The following is a 19,260-nucleotide window of genomic DNA, read 5'->3' as shown; positions in this document are numbered from 1 at the left end:
TGATGTAAATAATGTTACTTGAGTTACAGTCAAAGTTGCCATTGATTTTGAGGGAGAAGTCGGCGTTTGTACTCTTGACCAATGCCGTGTTTTGCATTGATTTGCATATTTGGCATCTTTTACCATTGCACGGATGGCATCCCGTCGCGGGTGTTAATGTTTTGGGAACTTTGGAGTTGACTAGTCTGTCTTGAAGGTTGCGCGCGCGCCTGTAGGTAACTCGTGGCTCCTCGGCAAATATTTGTCGTATCCGTTCAGATTGCAGTAGGATGCTGTGGTGGCGGCGGAGGATACTGTTAATATTACCCGCGCCTGCATCGAAGGTTAGAACAAGGTTTACGCGGTAGCCCTTGGGTTCGTCGTCGTGTTTACCAAACAAATCCCTACGATCCGTTTGTCGTGCTTTGGTCAGGGCGTCTTGTACTAGATTGGGTGGGAAATTACGATTAACGAAGGTTTGCTCGAAGGTTAATCGTAATTTCGTAATCTGAACGGACGCGACAAATATTTGCCGAGGGGCAACGAGTTACCTACAGGCGCGCGCGCAACCTTGAAGACAGACTAATCAACTCCAAAGTTCCCAAAACATTAACACGCGCGACGGGATGCCATCCGTGCAATGGTAAAAGATGCCAAATATGCAAATCAATGCAAAGCATGGCATCGGTCAAGAGTACAAACTCCGACTTCTCCCTCAAAATCAATGGCAACTTTGACTGTAACTCAGGTAACATTATTTACATCATTCAATGTACAACTGGCTCAGCGCAATATGTAGGTCAAAGTAAAAATTAATTTAGGATTAGATTCAATAACCACCGATCGGATATTTAGGAAAAAGGTAGCTTCCTGGTTTCCCGTCATTTCAGTTAACTCGGTCATTCCATTAGTGACGTCGCACTTTTTATTTTAGAGTCAAATTTCACATCCGATCGCTGTACACAGCAACGCGAATGGTACTTGATCTACAAATTCCAATCTCTAATAAATGTGGATAAAGGATTGCTATCAACTGTAAAAGCATATTCGGATATTTTTTATTTTTTTATTTTTCTGTGTGTTCTCGGAGTGACCGCTGCCTCTTTTCTTCTTTTCTTTACAGCTCGACACACTTAACCCGTGCCGACTGCAGCGTGCTGTAGCTGTACGGAACAATGCGCCAAAGGCCCTTAAGAACACCCCGGACAACAGCTTTCTATGACAGCGACCCCAAACCTTTCTGGAACTCCAAGACTTTGAGACGTAATCTCCCCGCAACATGACCCAAGAACCTTCTCGAACCTGACTCACTGACGACCGCCTCGCAGTGGAATTGTACCCGCTGTTACCACACTTTTGTAACCTTTTAAAAGACCTTGTACATAGAATTTCGTCTTAGTCCCGAGGAAGGCGGAGCCTCTGCCGAAACGTAGACCTCCCAGACCCTTACTTTTAATATGAGTTTAATAAATAACTTTTCCCCGCTCCCTACTTTCGTCTCTGGTGTCTTTTCTCCTGTTTGTAAGTCAAACGTCGCCCTGCCAGTACTGGACAGCTGCTTCGGCCTTCCTTTTTTACAAATTCCAATCAATCATTAACGAAGATCCCGGTGTACTTTCAACAGTAAGGAATCTGGTCGCCTAGATGGGATACAAGTTCCTGTTTTTTTTTCAGCTATGGCCTCAGTACAGCTCACCCTGAGCTGGCTCCCCAAGAAAAATGACATCACCACCCAGGGCTTGACCTTGCGGAATATTCCAGAATATGAAACACAGACAACTGCCACATGGCATACTTCCACCGATTGTGACGTCACTCACGGAACCTATTCAATATGCAACCTTTGTACCTCTTTTGTCTTGACGAAGACAGTGCCGCTGTCGAAACGTCGACAATGCTTTTATATCTATGTGTTAAATTACCCATTAAAGAAATTAGTTTGTGTTAACGTTCCTGTAATCTGTAGTCCACGTCTTATTACTTTACTTATATATATATATATATATATGTGTGACGAAGGAACGGAGCGATCAGTGAATCGGAGAACGAACATATGTTTATTGCGCGAGCTGCACCTCCTCTTTTATACGTCACTCCCCCCTCCCCCTCCAAGAGAAAAGCGAGTAGGGGAATGGTAGACCCGTAGTTTGCTAACGTGGACGATGTCGATTAGCCGCCCAAGAGGTAAGATGGATCGGTCGATTTCATAATTAACAGGTGAAATTTGCGAAGTATGGTGTAGGGTCCTTCCATGGCAGGAGCGAGCCTCCCACGGTTGGGGTGCCACGGGGTCTCATAGAGTACGGCGTCTCGTGGGGAGAAATCAGCAGGAAGAAATTTTCGGTCGTAGATTACTTTGTTTTTGTCTACGGGCTTCGGCGAGGGACGGGATGTTGTCAGAGATGTGAAGATCGTATGAAGGGACGCCGTGCATTAAAATGACGGAGAAAAACGGGTGACTTCGTGCGGGGTGCGGTTGTATTCGGCGACTACTTGCATAAGGAGCTGGTGCCAAGGGATCTTGGGTTGTTCCTGAATTTTGCACTTGAGTCGGTTGACGATAGTTTGATTCGTGCGCTCATTGAGGCCATTGCACTGGGGGTGACCCGTCGATGTGAATAATTGATGGACGTTCCGATTTTTCAGGAACCGCTTGAAGGCGTTGGCGAGAAACCCGGGACCTCGGTCGGAGAGAAATCGGCGAGGGGTGGCAGTCGCAAAAACTTCTCGAAGACAAGAGATGTACGCGTCGGCGGTCTCATGCTTCTCCGCAAATGCCCAGGCGCATCGTGTGGCATGGTCAACGACCAAGTGAATAAACCGTTTGGTAGAACCGTATCCTGCGAATCCCTCGATGGTATCCATTGTAATGGGGTCGAAGGGTTTCTCAACTGGTGGCAGAGCTTCCAACAGTCCAAATTTCTTCAGTTTCGACATTTTGCATCGCTGACAGATATCACAGTGACGAATGAAGTTCGAAACATTGTTGGCGATGTCAGGCCAGTAGTACTTGGGAGATATAAGACCGAGAGTCTTTCGTACGCCAATATGCCCAAAGTCGTGGTGAGCTTTCTGGAGAAGTGCCTCGCGAAGCGAAGGTGCGACGTAGATTTTGCGTAGCCCGCGTTTTCGTACTATGGGGACACCGTTTTGCAAGGTATACGCACCGTCAGGTAGGTCACAGGAGGCGTTTTGGAGCTACAGAGTGAAGAGTAGGCTGATCACTGGTGATCGGGATAAGGCGTCAGCCTCGACGTTGGTCGAACCCGGCTGATGTTTGAAGGTGACGTCGTACATGGACAGCTTAAGAGACCAACGAAAAAGACTCCCTGTAGGACGCTTGATGGTCTTCAACCACTGGAGCGCCGTGTGGTCTGTGAGCACTGTGAAGTGGCTGCCGTGCAAGTAGCAGTTCCACTTGTCAACAGCGTCAACGATGACCAAGCATTCCAGTTCAGTAGCAGTGTAGTTCGTTTCGTGTTTCAAAAGTTTGCGAGAATGGTAGGCCATCGGATGGTCATTTCCGTCATCGCCTACTTGCTTCAGTACCGCACCAACGCCGGTGAGAGAGGCATTACAGAAAAGGGTACAAGGTTTGGATGGGTCGAACATGTGAAGCACCGGGGCTTCCGTGAGGAGGGCCTTCAGAGCTGCAAATGCGGCATGGCATTCAGGTGACCAGTGCCACTGGGTGTCCTTCTTGAGGAGTTCCGTGAGAGGGAGACACGTGTCACTGAAATGATCGAATCGGTGTACTGTTTGTAGACATTGACAGTACCCAGAAAACGTTGCAAATCCTTGACGCACTGTGGAGCTGTGAATTTGTGTACGGCATCGAGGTTGGATTGCTTGGGTGATATTGTGCCATTGCAAATTGTATGGCCGAGGTAATCGGTGCGAGTGCGCGCAAACTGGCACTTCTTAAGTTTCAGTTTGACGTGTTCAGCTTGCAGTGCTGCTACAGGCTGTCAGTTCTCGTGAGGTGTTCTTCAAACGTAGCCGCGTGGACGACTATGTCGTCAAAATAGTTGACAACGTTGCGAAGGTGGTGTTTCGCAATGATGTTCTTGATAGCTCGCTGGAAGATTGCCGAAGCATTCTTCAGACCGAATGGCATGACAAGCCATTCATAGCGACTCGTGGGTGTGACAAACGAGGTCTTATGAATGTCGTCTGGTCGCATAGGAACATGTCAATATCCGGAGGTAATGTCCAATGCGCAGTAGTAGCGTGAGGGCCCAAGGGAGTCCAGCACATCGTCAATACGGGGTATGGGCTGGTAGTCAGGCACTGTTACGGCGTTGAGTTTCCGGTAATCAATACACATTCGAGTACGGCATTCACCTTTCTTTTCCGCCAGTATGACGGGAGCTGCATACGGAGACAAGGATGGTCATATAAAGCCTTGGTTAAGGAGTGACTCCACCTGTGTGTCGATCTGCGCTCTGTCTGTCTGCGATGTTCGGTACAGTGATCTATGAATCGGGATTTCGCTCGTGAGCGTGATAGAGTGCTGCTCAGTGCCGATGGACCCAATGTCAGTTTGAGACTTGGAGAAGATCGAATCGTATTTCCGAAGAAGCGCATCAAGTAGATGTTGTTGCGCTATCGGCAACGAGTCGTCTTTGATGCAACCATCACTGGAGCGTGGTGTATCTTGAGGGGGTGCCTCGTGCTTGAGCGTTCGGGTTGAAAGGTCAAGGGAAAGGTTGAAGTCTGAAGCGTAGTCGAGGCCAAGAAGGAATTCCGCCGTCATACCACGGAGGACATGAACTTCGACTTCCCGTGCGGTATCGTCAATTTGTAAATGAATGCGGACGCGACCCAAGGTTTGCGTGGGAGATGTAACCTGTTGAACTGCGATGCTGGAATTCCTGAGGAGTTGAACTTTGACTCTCTTGTAAATGTGTTTACTGATGCAGGGAATTGTGGCTCCCGTATCCAGAAATGCAGTAACAGCATTTCCATTAATGAATGCGTTGAAATGAATTACTGAAACCTTGGATCGCTGTCCCCGTTTCCCTCGTCAGGGCCGAGGGCACAGACCGACGGTCGGTTAGGGCAGGCGTTGTGCCAGTGAAACTGCTGGGAGAGCTCGAGGGACGCGCAGTGCCTGCATTCGGTCTTAGGAATGTTGGGATACGTTTGCAGGGTGTCAACCGCTGGGACGTACCTTCGGGGTTCCGATTGGCTGTAAGTGCTTCGCGACTTGTGACGATTTAAAGCAATATCGATTTTCTGGGCGGCTCGAAACCAATCCGTGGAAGATTTAATGTCCAATCCTGCGAAGGCAAGCTCATAGTCTGGTAGAAGACCTTCTGTCAGACCAGAAACTACGTGAGCGGCCGTGAGTCCTGCAGAGTCGCCGAGCCTTCGCTTTTCTTCATAATATGACTCGGTCGACTGGTCCCTGCGCTGTCGATAATGAATAAACGCACGGAAAGGGTCGGCAGCCGATGTTGCGAAGCGGAGACCCATGCGGGATTTGATGTCCTCCCATGTCTCGTTGGTGTCAAAAATGTCGTTTAGATACCACCGCAATGCTTCGCCTTCAACATGTTCGCTGGAATTCTGTGCCTTTTCGTTGTGTGTCCAGTTGCAGGAATCAGTCTTCGATTCGAAGAGACGGAGCCATTTCTGGATGGGCACGCTGCCGGCCTCCCCGTCATATTTGGGAATCACAAGTGGTTGGTGTTTCGGTGGCATGCTGCAGGTGGCTTCAGGTTTTATCCTGTCGACTCACGCAACGAAGGAACGGAGCGATCAGTGAATCGGGGAACGAACATATGTTTCTTGCGCGCACTGCACCCCCTCTTTATATATATATATATATATATATATATATTTACTGATCGAGCGTGCCACAATCCCAGCTGTGGACGGCCGTTTCGACCTTCTTGGCTCTCATCGGCACAGCGTAGGGATGTGACACGCTCTTGGGTCGGCACAAACACTGTGTCTCTGCAAGACATCAATGTTCCAGGGTGTTAGCAACACCTCTGGAGGCCGCAGTGCAAAGCCAGTAAGTACAGATACAAATATAAAAATGAGAAAATGCTCCATGGCTGCACGTGAGGCATATGTTTACTGATCGAGCGTGCCACAATCCCAGCTGTGGACGGCCGTTTCGAGCTTCTTGGCTCTCATCGGCACAGCGTAGGGATGTGACACGCTCTTGGGTCGGCACAAACACTGTGTCTCTGCAAGACATCAATGTTCCAGGGTGTTAGCAACACCTCTGGAGGCCGCAGTGCAAAGCCAGTAAGTACAGATACAAATATAAAAATGAGAAAATGCTCCATGGCTGCACGTGAGGCATATGTTTACTGATCGAGCGTGCCACAATCCCAGCTGTGGACGGCCGTTTCGAGCTTCTTGGCTCTCATCGGCACAGCGTAGGGATGTGACACGCTCTTGGGTCGGCACAAACACTGTGTCTCTGCAAGACATCAATGTTCCAGGGTGTTAGCAACACCTCTGGAGGCCGCAGTGCAAAGCCAGTAAGTACAGATACAAATATAAAAATGAGCAAATGCTCCATGGCTGCACGTGAGGCATATGTTTACTGATCGAGCGTGCCACAATCCCAGCTGTGGACGGCCGTTTCGAGCTTCTTGGCTCTCATCGGCACAGCGTAGGGATGTGACACGCTCGTGAGCGTGTCACATCCCTACGCTGTGCACTGCGGCCTCCAGAGGTGTTGCTAACACCCTGGAACATTGATGTCTTGCAGAGACACAGTGTTTGTGCCGACCCAAGAGCGTGTCACATCCCTACGCTGTGCCGATGAGAGCCAAGAAGCTCGAAACGGCCGTCCACAGCTGGGATTGTGGCACGCTCGATCAGTAAACATATGCCTCACGTGCAGCCATGGAGCATTTGCTCATTTTTATATTTGTATCTGTACTTACTGGCTTTGCACTGCGGCCTCCAGAGGTGTTGCTAACACCCTGGAACATTGATGTCTTGCAGAGACACAGTGTTTGTGCCGACCCAAGAGCGTGTCACATCCCTACGCTGTGCCGATGAGAGCGAAGAAGCTCGAAACGGCCGTCCACAGCTGGGAATGTGGCACGCTCGATCAGTAAACATATGCCTCACGTGCAGCCATGGAGCATTTGCTCATTTTTATATTTGTATCTGTACTTACTGGCTTTGCACTGCGGCCTCCAGAGGTGTTGCTAACACCCTGGAACATTGATGTCTTGCAGAGACACAGTGTTTGTGCCGACCCAAGAGCGTGTCACATCCCTACGCTGTGCCGATGAGAGCCAAGAAGCTCGAAACGGCCGTCCACAGCTGGGATTGTGACACGCTCGATCAGTAAACATATGCCTCACGTGCAGCCATGGAGCATTTGCTCATTTTTATATTTGTATATATATATATATATATATATATATTATAGCGCGCCCGAGATCCATGCGGTGGCCTTGACAAACGGACATTTCTATACAGGTAGTCCATTTGTTGCTGAGTCACGCTTTTGGTGCACCAGCAGGTGCGCGAGAAGACGAAAACGTGTATAAGGCGGTTATTAACACAGGGTACCTCAAGTGATGATTAGTGCCACGAAAGCCTACCAGAGACGATCTGATCGCGTATTGGCGAAATACAGTTACCGCCATCTATCGCCAGGCACATCGGCGGCCACACGCGACAGCGGCCGATAAGTACACCAATCCCTCTAGTTCACCATAACAGCAACAGCGATTTTCCCACGACCTTCACGTTAGCAGATACCGCTGTAAAAGAGGGAGACAGAAGAACCGAAGAAACATACGCTATCCGCCGCAGACAACCGGCCCAGCCCGAATGTACCCTAGCAGCACAATGTACTGAAAGTCGAGTGCAATAGGGGTGGACGGTATGTGTCTTATCAATGTTCTTTAGTTTCACGAGCCTGTTCAAGGCCTTCCACCTACCCGTCCACCCCTATTGCACCCGACTTTCAGTACATTGTGCTGCTTGGGTAATCACTTTTTTCTTCCTCATTGGACACTCTAAGAAAAAAAGGTTGAAAATGGGTAGAAGTCCCACATTTCTTCACGATTAGTTTTTATCTCCCTTTCGAAGGTGGGAGTAATGGATTTCTTCCCCTCCACTGACGTGTCTCCCTTCTAGGCGTCAGTAATTTTAAGGGCACAGCCTATAATAATGGTGGAAGTCAGCAGTTCCGCAGGGTTAGGCGTGCTTCGCTTCCCTCTCACTCAATTTTCCCTCTTTTCCTTTCCTGTGTTGAGTATGTTAGGGGACACCGTCGGTTTGTGTACTTCAGGAAACCGGACGAAACATGCAACGATGTTAGGATATAATATACATGAAGGAAATTGATTATGATTAATCTGATGTTAGGGGACACCGTCGGTTTGTGTACTTCAGGAAATCGAACGAAACATGCAGCAATGTTAGGATATAATATATACATGAAGAAAACCGATTACATTAATCTGATGTTAGCGTGTATTAATAATTTCGTGCTAGGAATGTAGAGCATGTCCTTTAGATCGAGGAGTTACAGCTGTTGCGTCTTAGGTAATATTTAGAAATAAATTTTCGTCATGATTAGTATATTGAACTTTGATGCAGAAAAAGCAGGTCATTGTGAAGAAAGTCTATGTAGCGGATTTTTCGGACATGTTAGTAGCAACGAAAAGTATAGAACCGTTGAACCGAAACAATTTTCCTCATTATTGGTGAATCTTTGCATTCCGACATCATGACCGATACTACTTCATAACGAACAAAGAAACAAGAATCCAATAGCGGTTTGGGCTGGACCAGATTGCAAACGGGCGGTTCCACGCGAAATGATCCAGCGGACCTGCTCGGCCCTCACAAAACTACTGCGAATTTTTACGTATTTTTTCGCAATCCCTAATAGTGCAAAACGACATACCCAGATTTCAATGTGGCGGGTGCTCGATACGAACAAGTTCGCAGCGTTGGCGAAAACCGTGCGATGCGTGAACACCAGCTGCGGATCATAGAAAGCGCCTAGAAGTGTGCGGTTTTCTTTTGCATATAGAGGAAACCATGCTCTACACACAGCGTCCAAATTCCGGTTGTCGTGCTGTAATCGGTGCAGATATACAAAGGGCGGAAGCTTCGCAATTTTCCTCCTACATCGCGATTTTTTGCGGAAAATCATACCGTTAAATTTTAATGAAGATTTTTTGTGCCAAGGCCTTACGCCATACTTCAACAGGAAAAACTGTCAGACACGTAATATTCATTGCAGGAAAAAATGGGAAGTATGCGATTTTTCCAAAAGTCGCTACAATCGATCGTAAAACACGCAATGAAGAGGTCGGAAGGGACGTCTGAAGTCAGTTTTATAGAACAATCCTTCCTCTACAACGTATTAAAAATCTAGAGGGTGTTTTTCCGTATACAAGCGATTTTTATTTTTTTTTTTGTAGTAGAGGGAATTGCGGCCACGTTCACCCACGTTGCATGTATCTGATGAGGTGCTATATTTGTTTCTTGTACTCCTGTTTTAATTCCAATTTATCTGGGTTTGTTGAGTTTTAATGAGCAAGCAATATGCCGGTGCACAGATTTCTGCAAGGTTACCATAGTTTTTTCTTCTGTAGCATAACGCGCGTATTTCAGTCCTGCGGGTGGTTAAATTTATGGCATTGTTTCCGGTGTGCACGGTGCCGGCGGCGGAGGTTGGGGATTAGCGGTGATGGGCACGTCTAAGTAATCCCTTTCGTCGTGTGAGCTAAAGCCCTGCACGGGTGAGCTCTTTGGCATCCGCATCCTATCCGAAAAACGTCTCCCATGCACGGCACGCAGCAATAGTTCAGTTTCTGTGCTCGATATATCTTGCCAATTTTCCAGGAAATAAATGTCATTTCCCGTCAGCACAAAAGAGTCAGAAAAAAAAAGAGAAGAAAGACTAACAAAAACAGCTGTCACCGAAATGCACCCACACGAGCAACTTACTCACTTCTCACTCACTCATTCTCTTCTTCTTCCTCTCTTTTTCAATTTTTCTTTCTTCCTTCTCCCTTTCTTTCTTTCTAGTCAGAAGACAGTGAAAACTCCGGAGAGGCATAGCCTTTGTAGCGAGGGCAGGTCCTCAGCGTCCATGATGCTACCAAAGGATACACGACAGCCAGCACAGATTTAGCTGTCATGAAAGAATACCCGACAACATGCACAGCAACATATTTTGCAACAAACGGGATAAGTAGAGTTTATTCCAAGTGAAGCGCAAGATCGGCGCCTGACGCGCACCTCGACTCGAGACGTCAGAGATCCCTCCCAGAGGCTCGAACGGCTTGCGTACACCTTGTACTCTGCGTTCAGTACCTACTGTGAAACAAATTGATGGCGCAATATCGAGGTTTTTCCGCATTTGACCCGCTTCTGATCTGACGCCATCCGCGTCCGATGCGCATATCACAACAAGCGTCCATATTTCATCCGAACCCAGAAGTTTCTTGCGGATATCCGCGGGTATACGCTTCCATATGCGGGTGGTGCAATGCTTGATATAGCTGTGAGCCTCACTGGAACCTAAGACAGCATGGACGACCACGAGATTCCGTCGCGTCCCGTAGCTCTGCCATGTAAGTGACGTTTTTGCATCTTCGTCTTTTCCTAGCGTTCTTGTAACTTGTTGGACTCTTTCAGGCTAATATTTTTGCTGAATTGTTCAGCATTTAAATGTGACAGTTAAAGGGAACTTTCATCTACTGAACATATATTTACGCGCTTGGTATTCATGTTGGTGAATTGCAACTCCGCAGCGCTCAACTGGGGCCACGTTCCTTTGGTCCGGATGGTCGTCATATTAAAAATCAACCAGAAAAAAAATCGGAACTATCAAGAAATAAAACTGGAGTCCAAGAAACAAATGTAGCACCCCACCGGATACATGCAACGTAGGTCACTGTGATCGTAATACCCTCTACTACAAAAAAAAAAAAAAAAAAAAAAAAAAAAATTCTCTGGTATATGAAAAAACACCCTCGAGATTTTTTAATATGTTGTAGAGGAAGGCTGGTTCTATAAAATTGTTTTGGTTTCAGACGTTTCTTTCGACCTCTTCATTGCCTGTTTTACGATCGATTGTAGCTAATTTTGGAAAAAAATCGCATACTTCCCCTTTTTTCCTGCATTGAGTATGAAAGCTACGTGTCTTGCGATTTTTCCCCTTGAAGTATTCCATGAGCGCTTGGCAGGACAAAATATTCATTAAAATTTAATGGTTTGATTGTCCACAAAAATTCGCGAAGTAGAAGGGAAATTGCGAAACTTCCGGCCTTTGTATACCAGCACCGATTACAGCACAACAACGGGGATTTGGACGCTGCGTAGAGCATGGTTTCCTCTATACGAAAACGAAAACTGCACAGTTCTAGGTGCTTTCTATGAGCGGCAACTGCGTTTCACGCCAGGCACGGTTTTCGCAGACGCTGCGAGCTTTGCTCGTGTCTAGCACCCGCCACATTCCGAACTGGGAATAAATGTTTCGTGGTATTTCGTTTTCCACTGTTAGGGACTGCTAAAAAAATCCCGATAGTTTGGTGAGGGCCGAGCAGGTCTGCTTGATCATTTCGCGTTTCGCGTGGAATCGCCCAAATGTATTACAATTAGTCCTCGGCCGGTATCGGTGGGTCAGTGTCAGCTTGTTCCAGTGCCAGTGTCCGGTCCCAAAATCGCAAATACAGACCCGGATTAGGTCGCTAATAATTTGTTGGCGGGGTGCACGTCACTCTTCGGCGAGAAACGTTGAATACGGGGTGTTGTGCGATGAGATTTCATCGTGTGTTAACAAAACCTCCGAAAGCTTCACTTTACGGTAATGAGAGTGCATTGTTTCCGTTTTTTCAATAACGCACGTGTTGTACCTTACTTTGATAAATGTGGTAAAATGCAACAAAAAGAACGAAAGAGTGATTCTAAGCAATTCAGAATCTATGTACAACTGTTCCCAACTCAAAGGACGATGTCAGAGCGTCAAATTGCCTTAAAATACGTTCATTGCAAAGTATAAAATAGAAACAACAGTTTTCACCGACCTTTTTATGCGGAATAGGGTGTTGAAGAATTAGCGCTGGTAAGAGACGTTTTGTTTCATTTAAAACGCAATTTAATCTATAAAGAGTCGCAATTGGTTGGACGGGTTTGGTTTACTGCTGGTAAATATTGTGGATTGACTTACCGCCACCACACATAAATTTCAGAGCTCGTTCGCGCCAGCCCTGCAAATTGGACGTAATTTGGTATACTTGCAAATATGTAAAAAAAATATACACACACACAAACAAAACAGTAAACAATAAAAATGGCACAGAAAGAACAGACCGGATTTAGATCAAAACTTCGTTTGAAGAGAGGTGACAAATCAAATGCAAACCAAGTTGCGTTATCAAATCGAATCATGTTTAATCCGCATATAAATTTGTGTCAAATCGATTTCTCTTTTCTTTTAATGAATATTTAAATTCGGATTTACATAAAATATGCTATTTCAAATCCACGCTACTGTTTTCCGCATGTCATACGAATTGCAGAACATTTTGGGCTCGCGTCCTGCTTAAAGACGATGATGCATGCGTAGTTACTTACTCTAGCAAAAATAAGGAGATTGAATTAATCACCCGATTAATTCTGCCGCTCCTGTAACAAAATTAAATTAAATTCATATTGAGGACATGCTAGGAAACACTGAAGGCCAATGTACGTGGTCTCTGCTTTTGTGTTTCTTCGTGAAAATGGGCGAGAGACGAAGGGAAGAAGCTGCGTCACTCTAGGCCGTCAGTTCGTTCCAGACAGTCATGCATACCACATGCAACGAATCTATCAATGAAGATTATAAGTTACGGCGAAAGAATGACGGTGGTGTCCTGCGATGGCATCTCAACGGTCATGAAAGAACATGCAAGAACTGATGTTCTGAGGCTGGAACAACATAGAAGGGACAAACAGAAGGGACAGATGACGCACCCTGGAAGTCGCTGAGAACGCGTGTTGGCTTAGCTCAATGGTAGAGCTCTGGACCGGCAATCCAGAAGACGTGGGTTCGAGTCCTACAGCTGGCTAACCTTTTCAGTGACTTTCATCTTTCATCTCAACGGGACTCTGCCTGAGGGAAGACGAACTAATGTGCAAGCGCCTTACAGTGAGTAGTGTCTCATACTTTTTTCGTGATAGGTGCTTGACGTAGCCATAACCTATATTCTGCTCCGTTCTTTACTGATGGCGCGCTACTCAGTGTAGCAGTGGGGTAATTATGCTGTCTTTCGTTCCTTACAGGTCTACGATGACGACTATGACATCTGTGTGGAAACAGCACAAGCAGGTACTTTTCGTGGCTGTATAGCCACCTTCGTTCTCTTGACTACGAATTTACCATTTGTACGTCTTCATGACACTTTTTGTTCGTTCAGACTAGGAAAGAATGCAATGCGATCACAGGGAGCGTCATTGGAACTGCCTTGGACAGAATTCTGCAGGACATTTCGGAAGCGGTTTCGATGTACAGTCGAGAGAAACGCCAATTGGAAGCGTTGTTTGAAGCCTTTAGAGTCTGAACATGGTGACGGTATAATGATATATCTTCTGAGATAGTCTGTAGATAATTCGGACCTATCACGGTTTTATGGCTTTTATAGCGCATATGCATTGCGACACATGCAGGGTATATCGGTTTAGTTCCTGTGTAGCGTCGGATCAATATTCGTAGTGTGATTATGTATATGTGCAGGAACGATAGTCGCACTCCTTGTGGTCCTCAGTCTGGTACATGAAAGGTACGAGTCCTTCATCACGCCCCAGGTGGGTACTTATGGCGTTCGTTCTTACTGTACGTCGCAAAAGGTTTTGTTTTGTAGATATGAGAACGAGCTTTGCATTTCGTACTTTATCATTGATGTTGCTAGAGCGACCGCGAAGATAACGTCCTGCTGAAAATACATGCAAGATTTTGTCTATGTATTCTGGTAACTTTCTAGGTGAAGAACGAACATGTCTGTCATGTGGTGTGCTTTTCCCAGGAATCCGGAGGGAACGCTGTTATGCCTGGAGAAAGAGACCCTAAGGGTGTCTAGCTCGAAGGAGCCTGTGAGAACCCTCATCGCTCTTTATTAGCTTATGGACATCGCATTCATCGCATTCATTCGCCGAAGTCCCCTTCTACACTGCAGGTGCTCTACAAATTAATGGATGTACCCCTCGCATTGATGATCCCATGTGATCAAGCTGCTGTGTCTTCATTGAAGTAGATTATGCAAAGTAAATATTTGTCATTTCTAACTACCTTTTCTATGTGCTTCCATGTTATCCACTTCAGAACACTGTTCATTAATTGCATGTCGTTAATGTTAACATCACGTGCACCCCTACAAGAGGGAAAAGCTCTAATTACAAGGACAGAAGAGTTCTATGCATACTGTGGCAAATGCTTCTCCTTAAATGTGTAAAATACCCTCCCCATCGGCAAAAGAATATCACTGCTAACGTATAAAACATATCCCCGTTACAGAGTTAAGATTCGAACCACTTGGGAAGAACTGGGGTCGGATTCACAAACGCGATCATAAGTTACGCTAAGATGCGCTAAGACGTCGTAGCCTGCGACGCGCTACGACGGCGTCGTAAGCGCGATTCACAAAGCTATCGTAGTGGAGAGGGTACCCCCTTTGACGAGGAAGAGGAAGTTGCTCGCTTCCTGTCACGTGCACCTCGGAGAGAAACAGCCAAAGGGTGCGAGACTATGTTTTCGCTATGGTAACGATGACGAAAATTTTTAATCGCACCAATAAGAGTCGTCCCGCTAGAAGAAGACGAAGTTGTCGTCCTCAAATGTTTTGTTACTGCACGTGCTCTCGGTCTTTCGGTAGCCAAATGGATGCCATGCAATCGCAGGCGAAACGCGTTCGATGACACAGCAAACATATTCCCAATATGTTCGTCTCGGGGAGGGGGTGGGTGAGGGTGTTTTGTAAGCGGTGTGTGGCACTCAGTTTAGCAGCCTTTATGGCTTCTTTTGCCTTCCTTGCAGACAAGGAGGGGTGTTGGGGGTGTCTTAGCGGGGTGTAGGGGATGCTTGAAAAATCCTTGCGACCCGATTTTAGGGAGCACAAAGTTGAAGCATTTGTTGAAGGTTACCGAGCAAAAAAGTGCCTCAATGTCACTTCGGGGATGGTCTCGAAGGTTCTGTGGCACAGTGCAATGCGTTGGCGCGTATTACGGAGTGTTTGTTTGCCGTCTCCAAATCCACCGCTGCCAAATAACGCCGCCATCTTTTTTCGTAAGACAAGCTCGGGAGCTCTCGCAGGATTCCGCCGTAAGCTGCGAAGATTGTGAGACGCGCGCCCTTCGTGAATCTACACTTCGTCGTAACTTTCCCGTACGACGGAGTTACGACAGATTCCGTCGCACGAGCTCGTTGTGAATCCGACCCCTGATTCCTTCAGGAGTGAGCCAGAAAGTTATAGGCCTTCTTCAGAAGATATAACTTCACAAAGGTTTAGCCTTGTAGGGCAGATCACTTCTACCAAGAGTAGAACGTCCCTCCGCTAAAGGTATAGCATTTATCTCCAACGCCGAGGCAAATTTCGCCTCCTCGAGGTAGGCGTAGCTCTCCCATGAGGTATAGCACACATGCCTTAAGGGACATAATACTAAACCGTGGACGGGTAGAACTCTTCTGCGAAGAGGGTAAACTGCCAACCCACTATAGGGTTGGTCTGTTCTACCGTTGGGGTAGAAGTGGCGGGGTAGAGCTGCGTCTACCCCTCATTTCCTACCCCAAAACGTAAGAAAAAAAACTGTTTTCTTAGAGTGTAGGGCGTGCAGCTTTCATCGTTCATTAACATAAACGTAAATAATAAAACAAAAAAACATATGTCTCCCAATCTTAACGAATCAGGAGGGCGAATGATAGTACTTGGTCGGCTAGGATCCGTTTCGTCGGCTTTCCACAACGACGCGCCTGTATTTTGGGGCGCACGACTCACCGCGGGAGCAGTATTTTCGCCCAGGCAACCGGGGAGTGTTTTTTGCCATACCATATTTTCCGAGACAACTTTATCGGGACCCGAGAATGCCCCACCGGCACAAAGCTCTACAGCTTATACCCTTACAAAAATGAGCATTAACTCCGTATTGACTCTTTATTTTAAGTCTATGTATTATATTCACATCCTATTGCATTTATCAGTTTATCGACTTCTGTAAATATAATCTTTATGTCCTTCATATTGATTTTCTATGCATGTACTATGGTATGTACATGGACCATACAAATTATTTTGACACCCTATTCCAAATTGGCCACCGTGTATGTATTGAGAAGTGTCAATAGACATTATGCAATATAAACTCCACACAAAAATACCAAACAGAGGGTTTGACAGTTGCCATTCGCTACATCTTGGCATGATTTAGCTTGTGTGTGTGTGTGTGTGTGTGATGGAAAACACAAAAGTTACAGCTATATCGTTACTCTTACTTTGTGTTATTGCACGTTTCACAATGCAGCGTAGCCGCAGACCACTTTCAGGACATATCGTTCATGGTGAACGGGGGTCCATGGCAGCAAGACATTTCCTGATTGTGTTGAACCTCGGCCACTACACATTTGCTTATGTGTTTCTCTTTGTTCGTTTCTGGCTCTTCGCATAACTCACAATTAGTGCATATTCGTTACGGAAGTTTAAAAAGCAAATAGGAGAAAATATAGGGAGATAAACATAGGGAGAACGGAAAAAGTCACTTCGAAAGGTTATGAAAATTCTTCTCACTGCTGCCCTTCCTAAGACAAAACGGGTACTACAAATTATGTGCCACACAAGGGGGTGGGGTGGGGGGAAAGTGCGGTCAGTCTGCTCTGGAGTGGCGGCACGGTGCACCCAGGGGCGGGTAAAAGAGAGAGGGGAGACATGATGATGGTACAGGAGGGGGAGAGAATTTGATAGCCCTCTCGCTCTGGGTAGTTTAAGCTCTCAATCAACCTAACGCCTGTGTTCCTTACTGGTTTTGGTTTGAGACATTGAGTAGGTCCATCGAAATCCAAACTTAAGCAGTGCTACAATCGCGCATTTCTGTCGCATGTAACCTATGCAGTCATCAGTTTGGGGGAGGGAAATCTTACACAGAATCGCCCCTTGCTTCTGACAAATGTCATACAGTCTTCCCCTGGAACGTACCAGTACGTGCCACAGACTAAGAAACACAAAAGTTACGTTGATTCAGAGCTAATACTCCAAATAATTCATCGATTGACTGCTGTTTCTGCGCGTAATCGAATTAGACATAGACAGCTCACCCTTCTTTATGAGTCATAGGTAGAGCAGGACACTCGGATTTGCAAAAGCTTGCGGGAAAAACAATATATAGTGCCTGTTTTCTAATAGGAAGGGAATTCCAGTATCTTTCGAAGTTGCGGAGCGGTACTGCTTGTGGCATTGGTCCTGGGAAAGAATTTTCTTAACCTTTCGCAGTGAGCTTGCTTGTCTCTGTATTTTTCTGTTTCCTTTTTCAGCTGCCGTGCTCATTGTTCGATACGGTAGGTGCCGGAAACAAACGTAGCGAAATAGAAAAGGAAATGTCTGTCCGATAATCAAAACAACGTGGCCCCCGCGGACATCCCGTTCGCCGTAGAGGGTGTACTCTGAAACTGGTCTACAGCTACGCTGCGTCGTAGAACGTGCCATAAAGCAAACTATAACGCGCTATATACCTGTACTTACGTGTCTTATATCACACACACATAGGCTAAACCGTGCCTGGGTGTAGCGAATGGCAGCTGCCTAAACCCCTAAACTGCTTTTTAGCATCAGCATCTTTTTTATGAAGTCTCTATTGCATAATGTAGATTGACACTTCTCAATACATACACGGTGGCCAATTTGGAATACGAGGCCAATAGAATTGCTATAGACAACCTACCGTGTTTGTTTATACTCCTATTGATATTTGTCAATATACTTTTTATAGACCGTCTATAATTTTTCATAAGGGATGTCCCGCCAAATCCACATGAAGTGGACAGCAAAAGAAGATATGTGTAGGCCGTCAAAAGTAACCTCTCACAAAATAAGCTACTCCCTGGATTCCATACGACTTATTCCAATAATCCTAACTGATTGCCGTATTAAGAACGTATCCCCTTCATATTGTACATGTTGTGTTGATTGATGGTGTTATGCGTGTTCGCAATTCAGACACGAACTTCCAACTTGCCTGAACCAGAGCAGTCGCGAGGCGAGTTTGCGCCCGGGGCAGGGCAAATCGGAAGCGCAAACCATTCCAGGGATCAATAAGAACACTGACACAAACTCATCAGAGCATCGTACCTTGCACTGACACATCCACAAGAAACGTTTCCAGCCAAGACAATGATATACTGATGGTTCATGCTGGGAGGGAAGATCTGCGAGTGTTTTTGCTGTCGAAGACGATCAGAAACGTTGCAGAAAACGATACCGGCTCTCTAATGGCACACCATCGGCTATGGCCGAATTGCATGCGATCTTCAAAACCCTGTGCCATATCAGAAAATCTACATCAAAAGAATGAATTATCTGCAGCGACTCCTTGCCCTCCCTCCACATCACTCTAAGAAATAAGGGTGTCGTGTGGGTGTATAATGCAAGACATACACCCGTCACCTGCAGTTTACACCTCCATCGTACTCTGGGGTGTTACAGAACACCCCTGGCTTCCCTGGAAATGTCAAGGGTGTACTTGCTTTCAAGTACACCCATGCACGTTCCGCAAGCTTTGGACCGCACTTCAATGCCAAACAGAGATTTATGCAGTGAAAACAAAGTGACAAACAGAAATTAGGTGGTAGTACGGGCAGCACAGTTTTTCCTGCATGGAATATACCACACAAGCCATTGCAACTTTGCAAGCATCTGTTCTTGTTCATGTAATTGCTCTGCATGTACTGCCGAGTAGTTATGAGTTTAGTGTCTGTATGTAGTGTGGCAGAACTTTGCTTCAGTTCTTCATTCAAATTAAAATTGCAGATTGAAATGGCATTTGAGACTGCAATTCTTACTCAAGTCATTAATGAATGAAAGCAGAGTGCCATTCTACTTCTTAGGCATGGTACACATAAGTATCTCTACCAGAAACACTCAGTTGGTTTGTTAAAGATTTTATTTTTATTCTTCGCAGAATATCAATATATCTACTATCTAGTTTCATCAGGGGGCATTAAGATTTAAATTTCTGCGCTTTCATCTTACAACAGGCAATTTAACATGTTTGGTTTAATGTTGTCATTTGAACAAAATAATACTACGTGAGACG

The 19,260-nt window shown here is 46.0% G+C and overlaps 1 non-coding gene across 1 annotated transcript; it reads left to right on the top strand.

The window, feature by feature from the left end:
• Positions 1 to 12,965: 12,965 nt before the first annotated feature.
• Positions 12,966 to 13,037, top strand: Trnaa-ggc (transfer RNA alanine (anticodon GGC)). Its single transcript has one exon. It is a non-coding gene; the product is annotated as a tRNA-Ala (tRNA).
• Positions 13,038 to 19,260: the final 6,223 nt, after the last annotated feature.

The sequence above is a fragment of the Ornithodoros turicata genome, unplaced genomic scaffold (genome assembly GCF_037126465.1).
Source record: "Ornithodoros turicata isolate Travis unplaced genomic scaffold, ASM3712646v1 Chromosome34, whole genome shotgun sequence".
Taxonomy (NCBI): domain Eukaryota; kingdom Metazoa; phylum Arthropoda; class Arachnida; order Ixodida; family Argasidae; genus Ornithodoros; species Ornithodoros turicata.
Note: the sequence above shows the minus strand (reverse complement) of the source record. Positions and strands in the feature narration are given on the sequence as shown.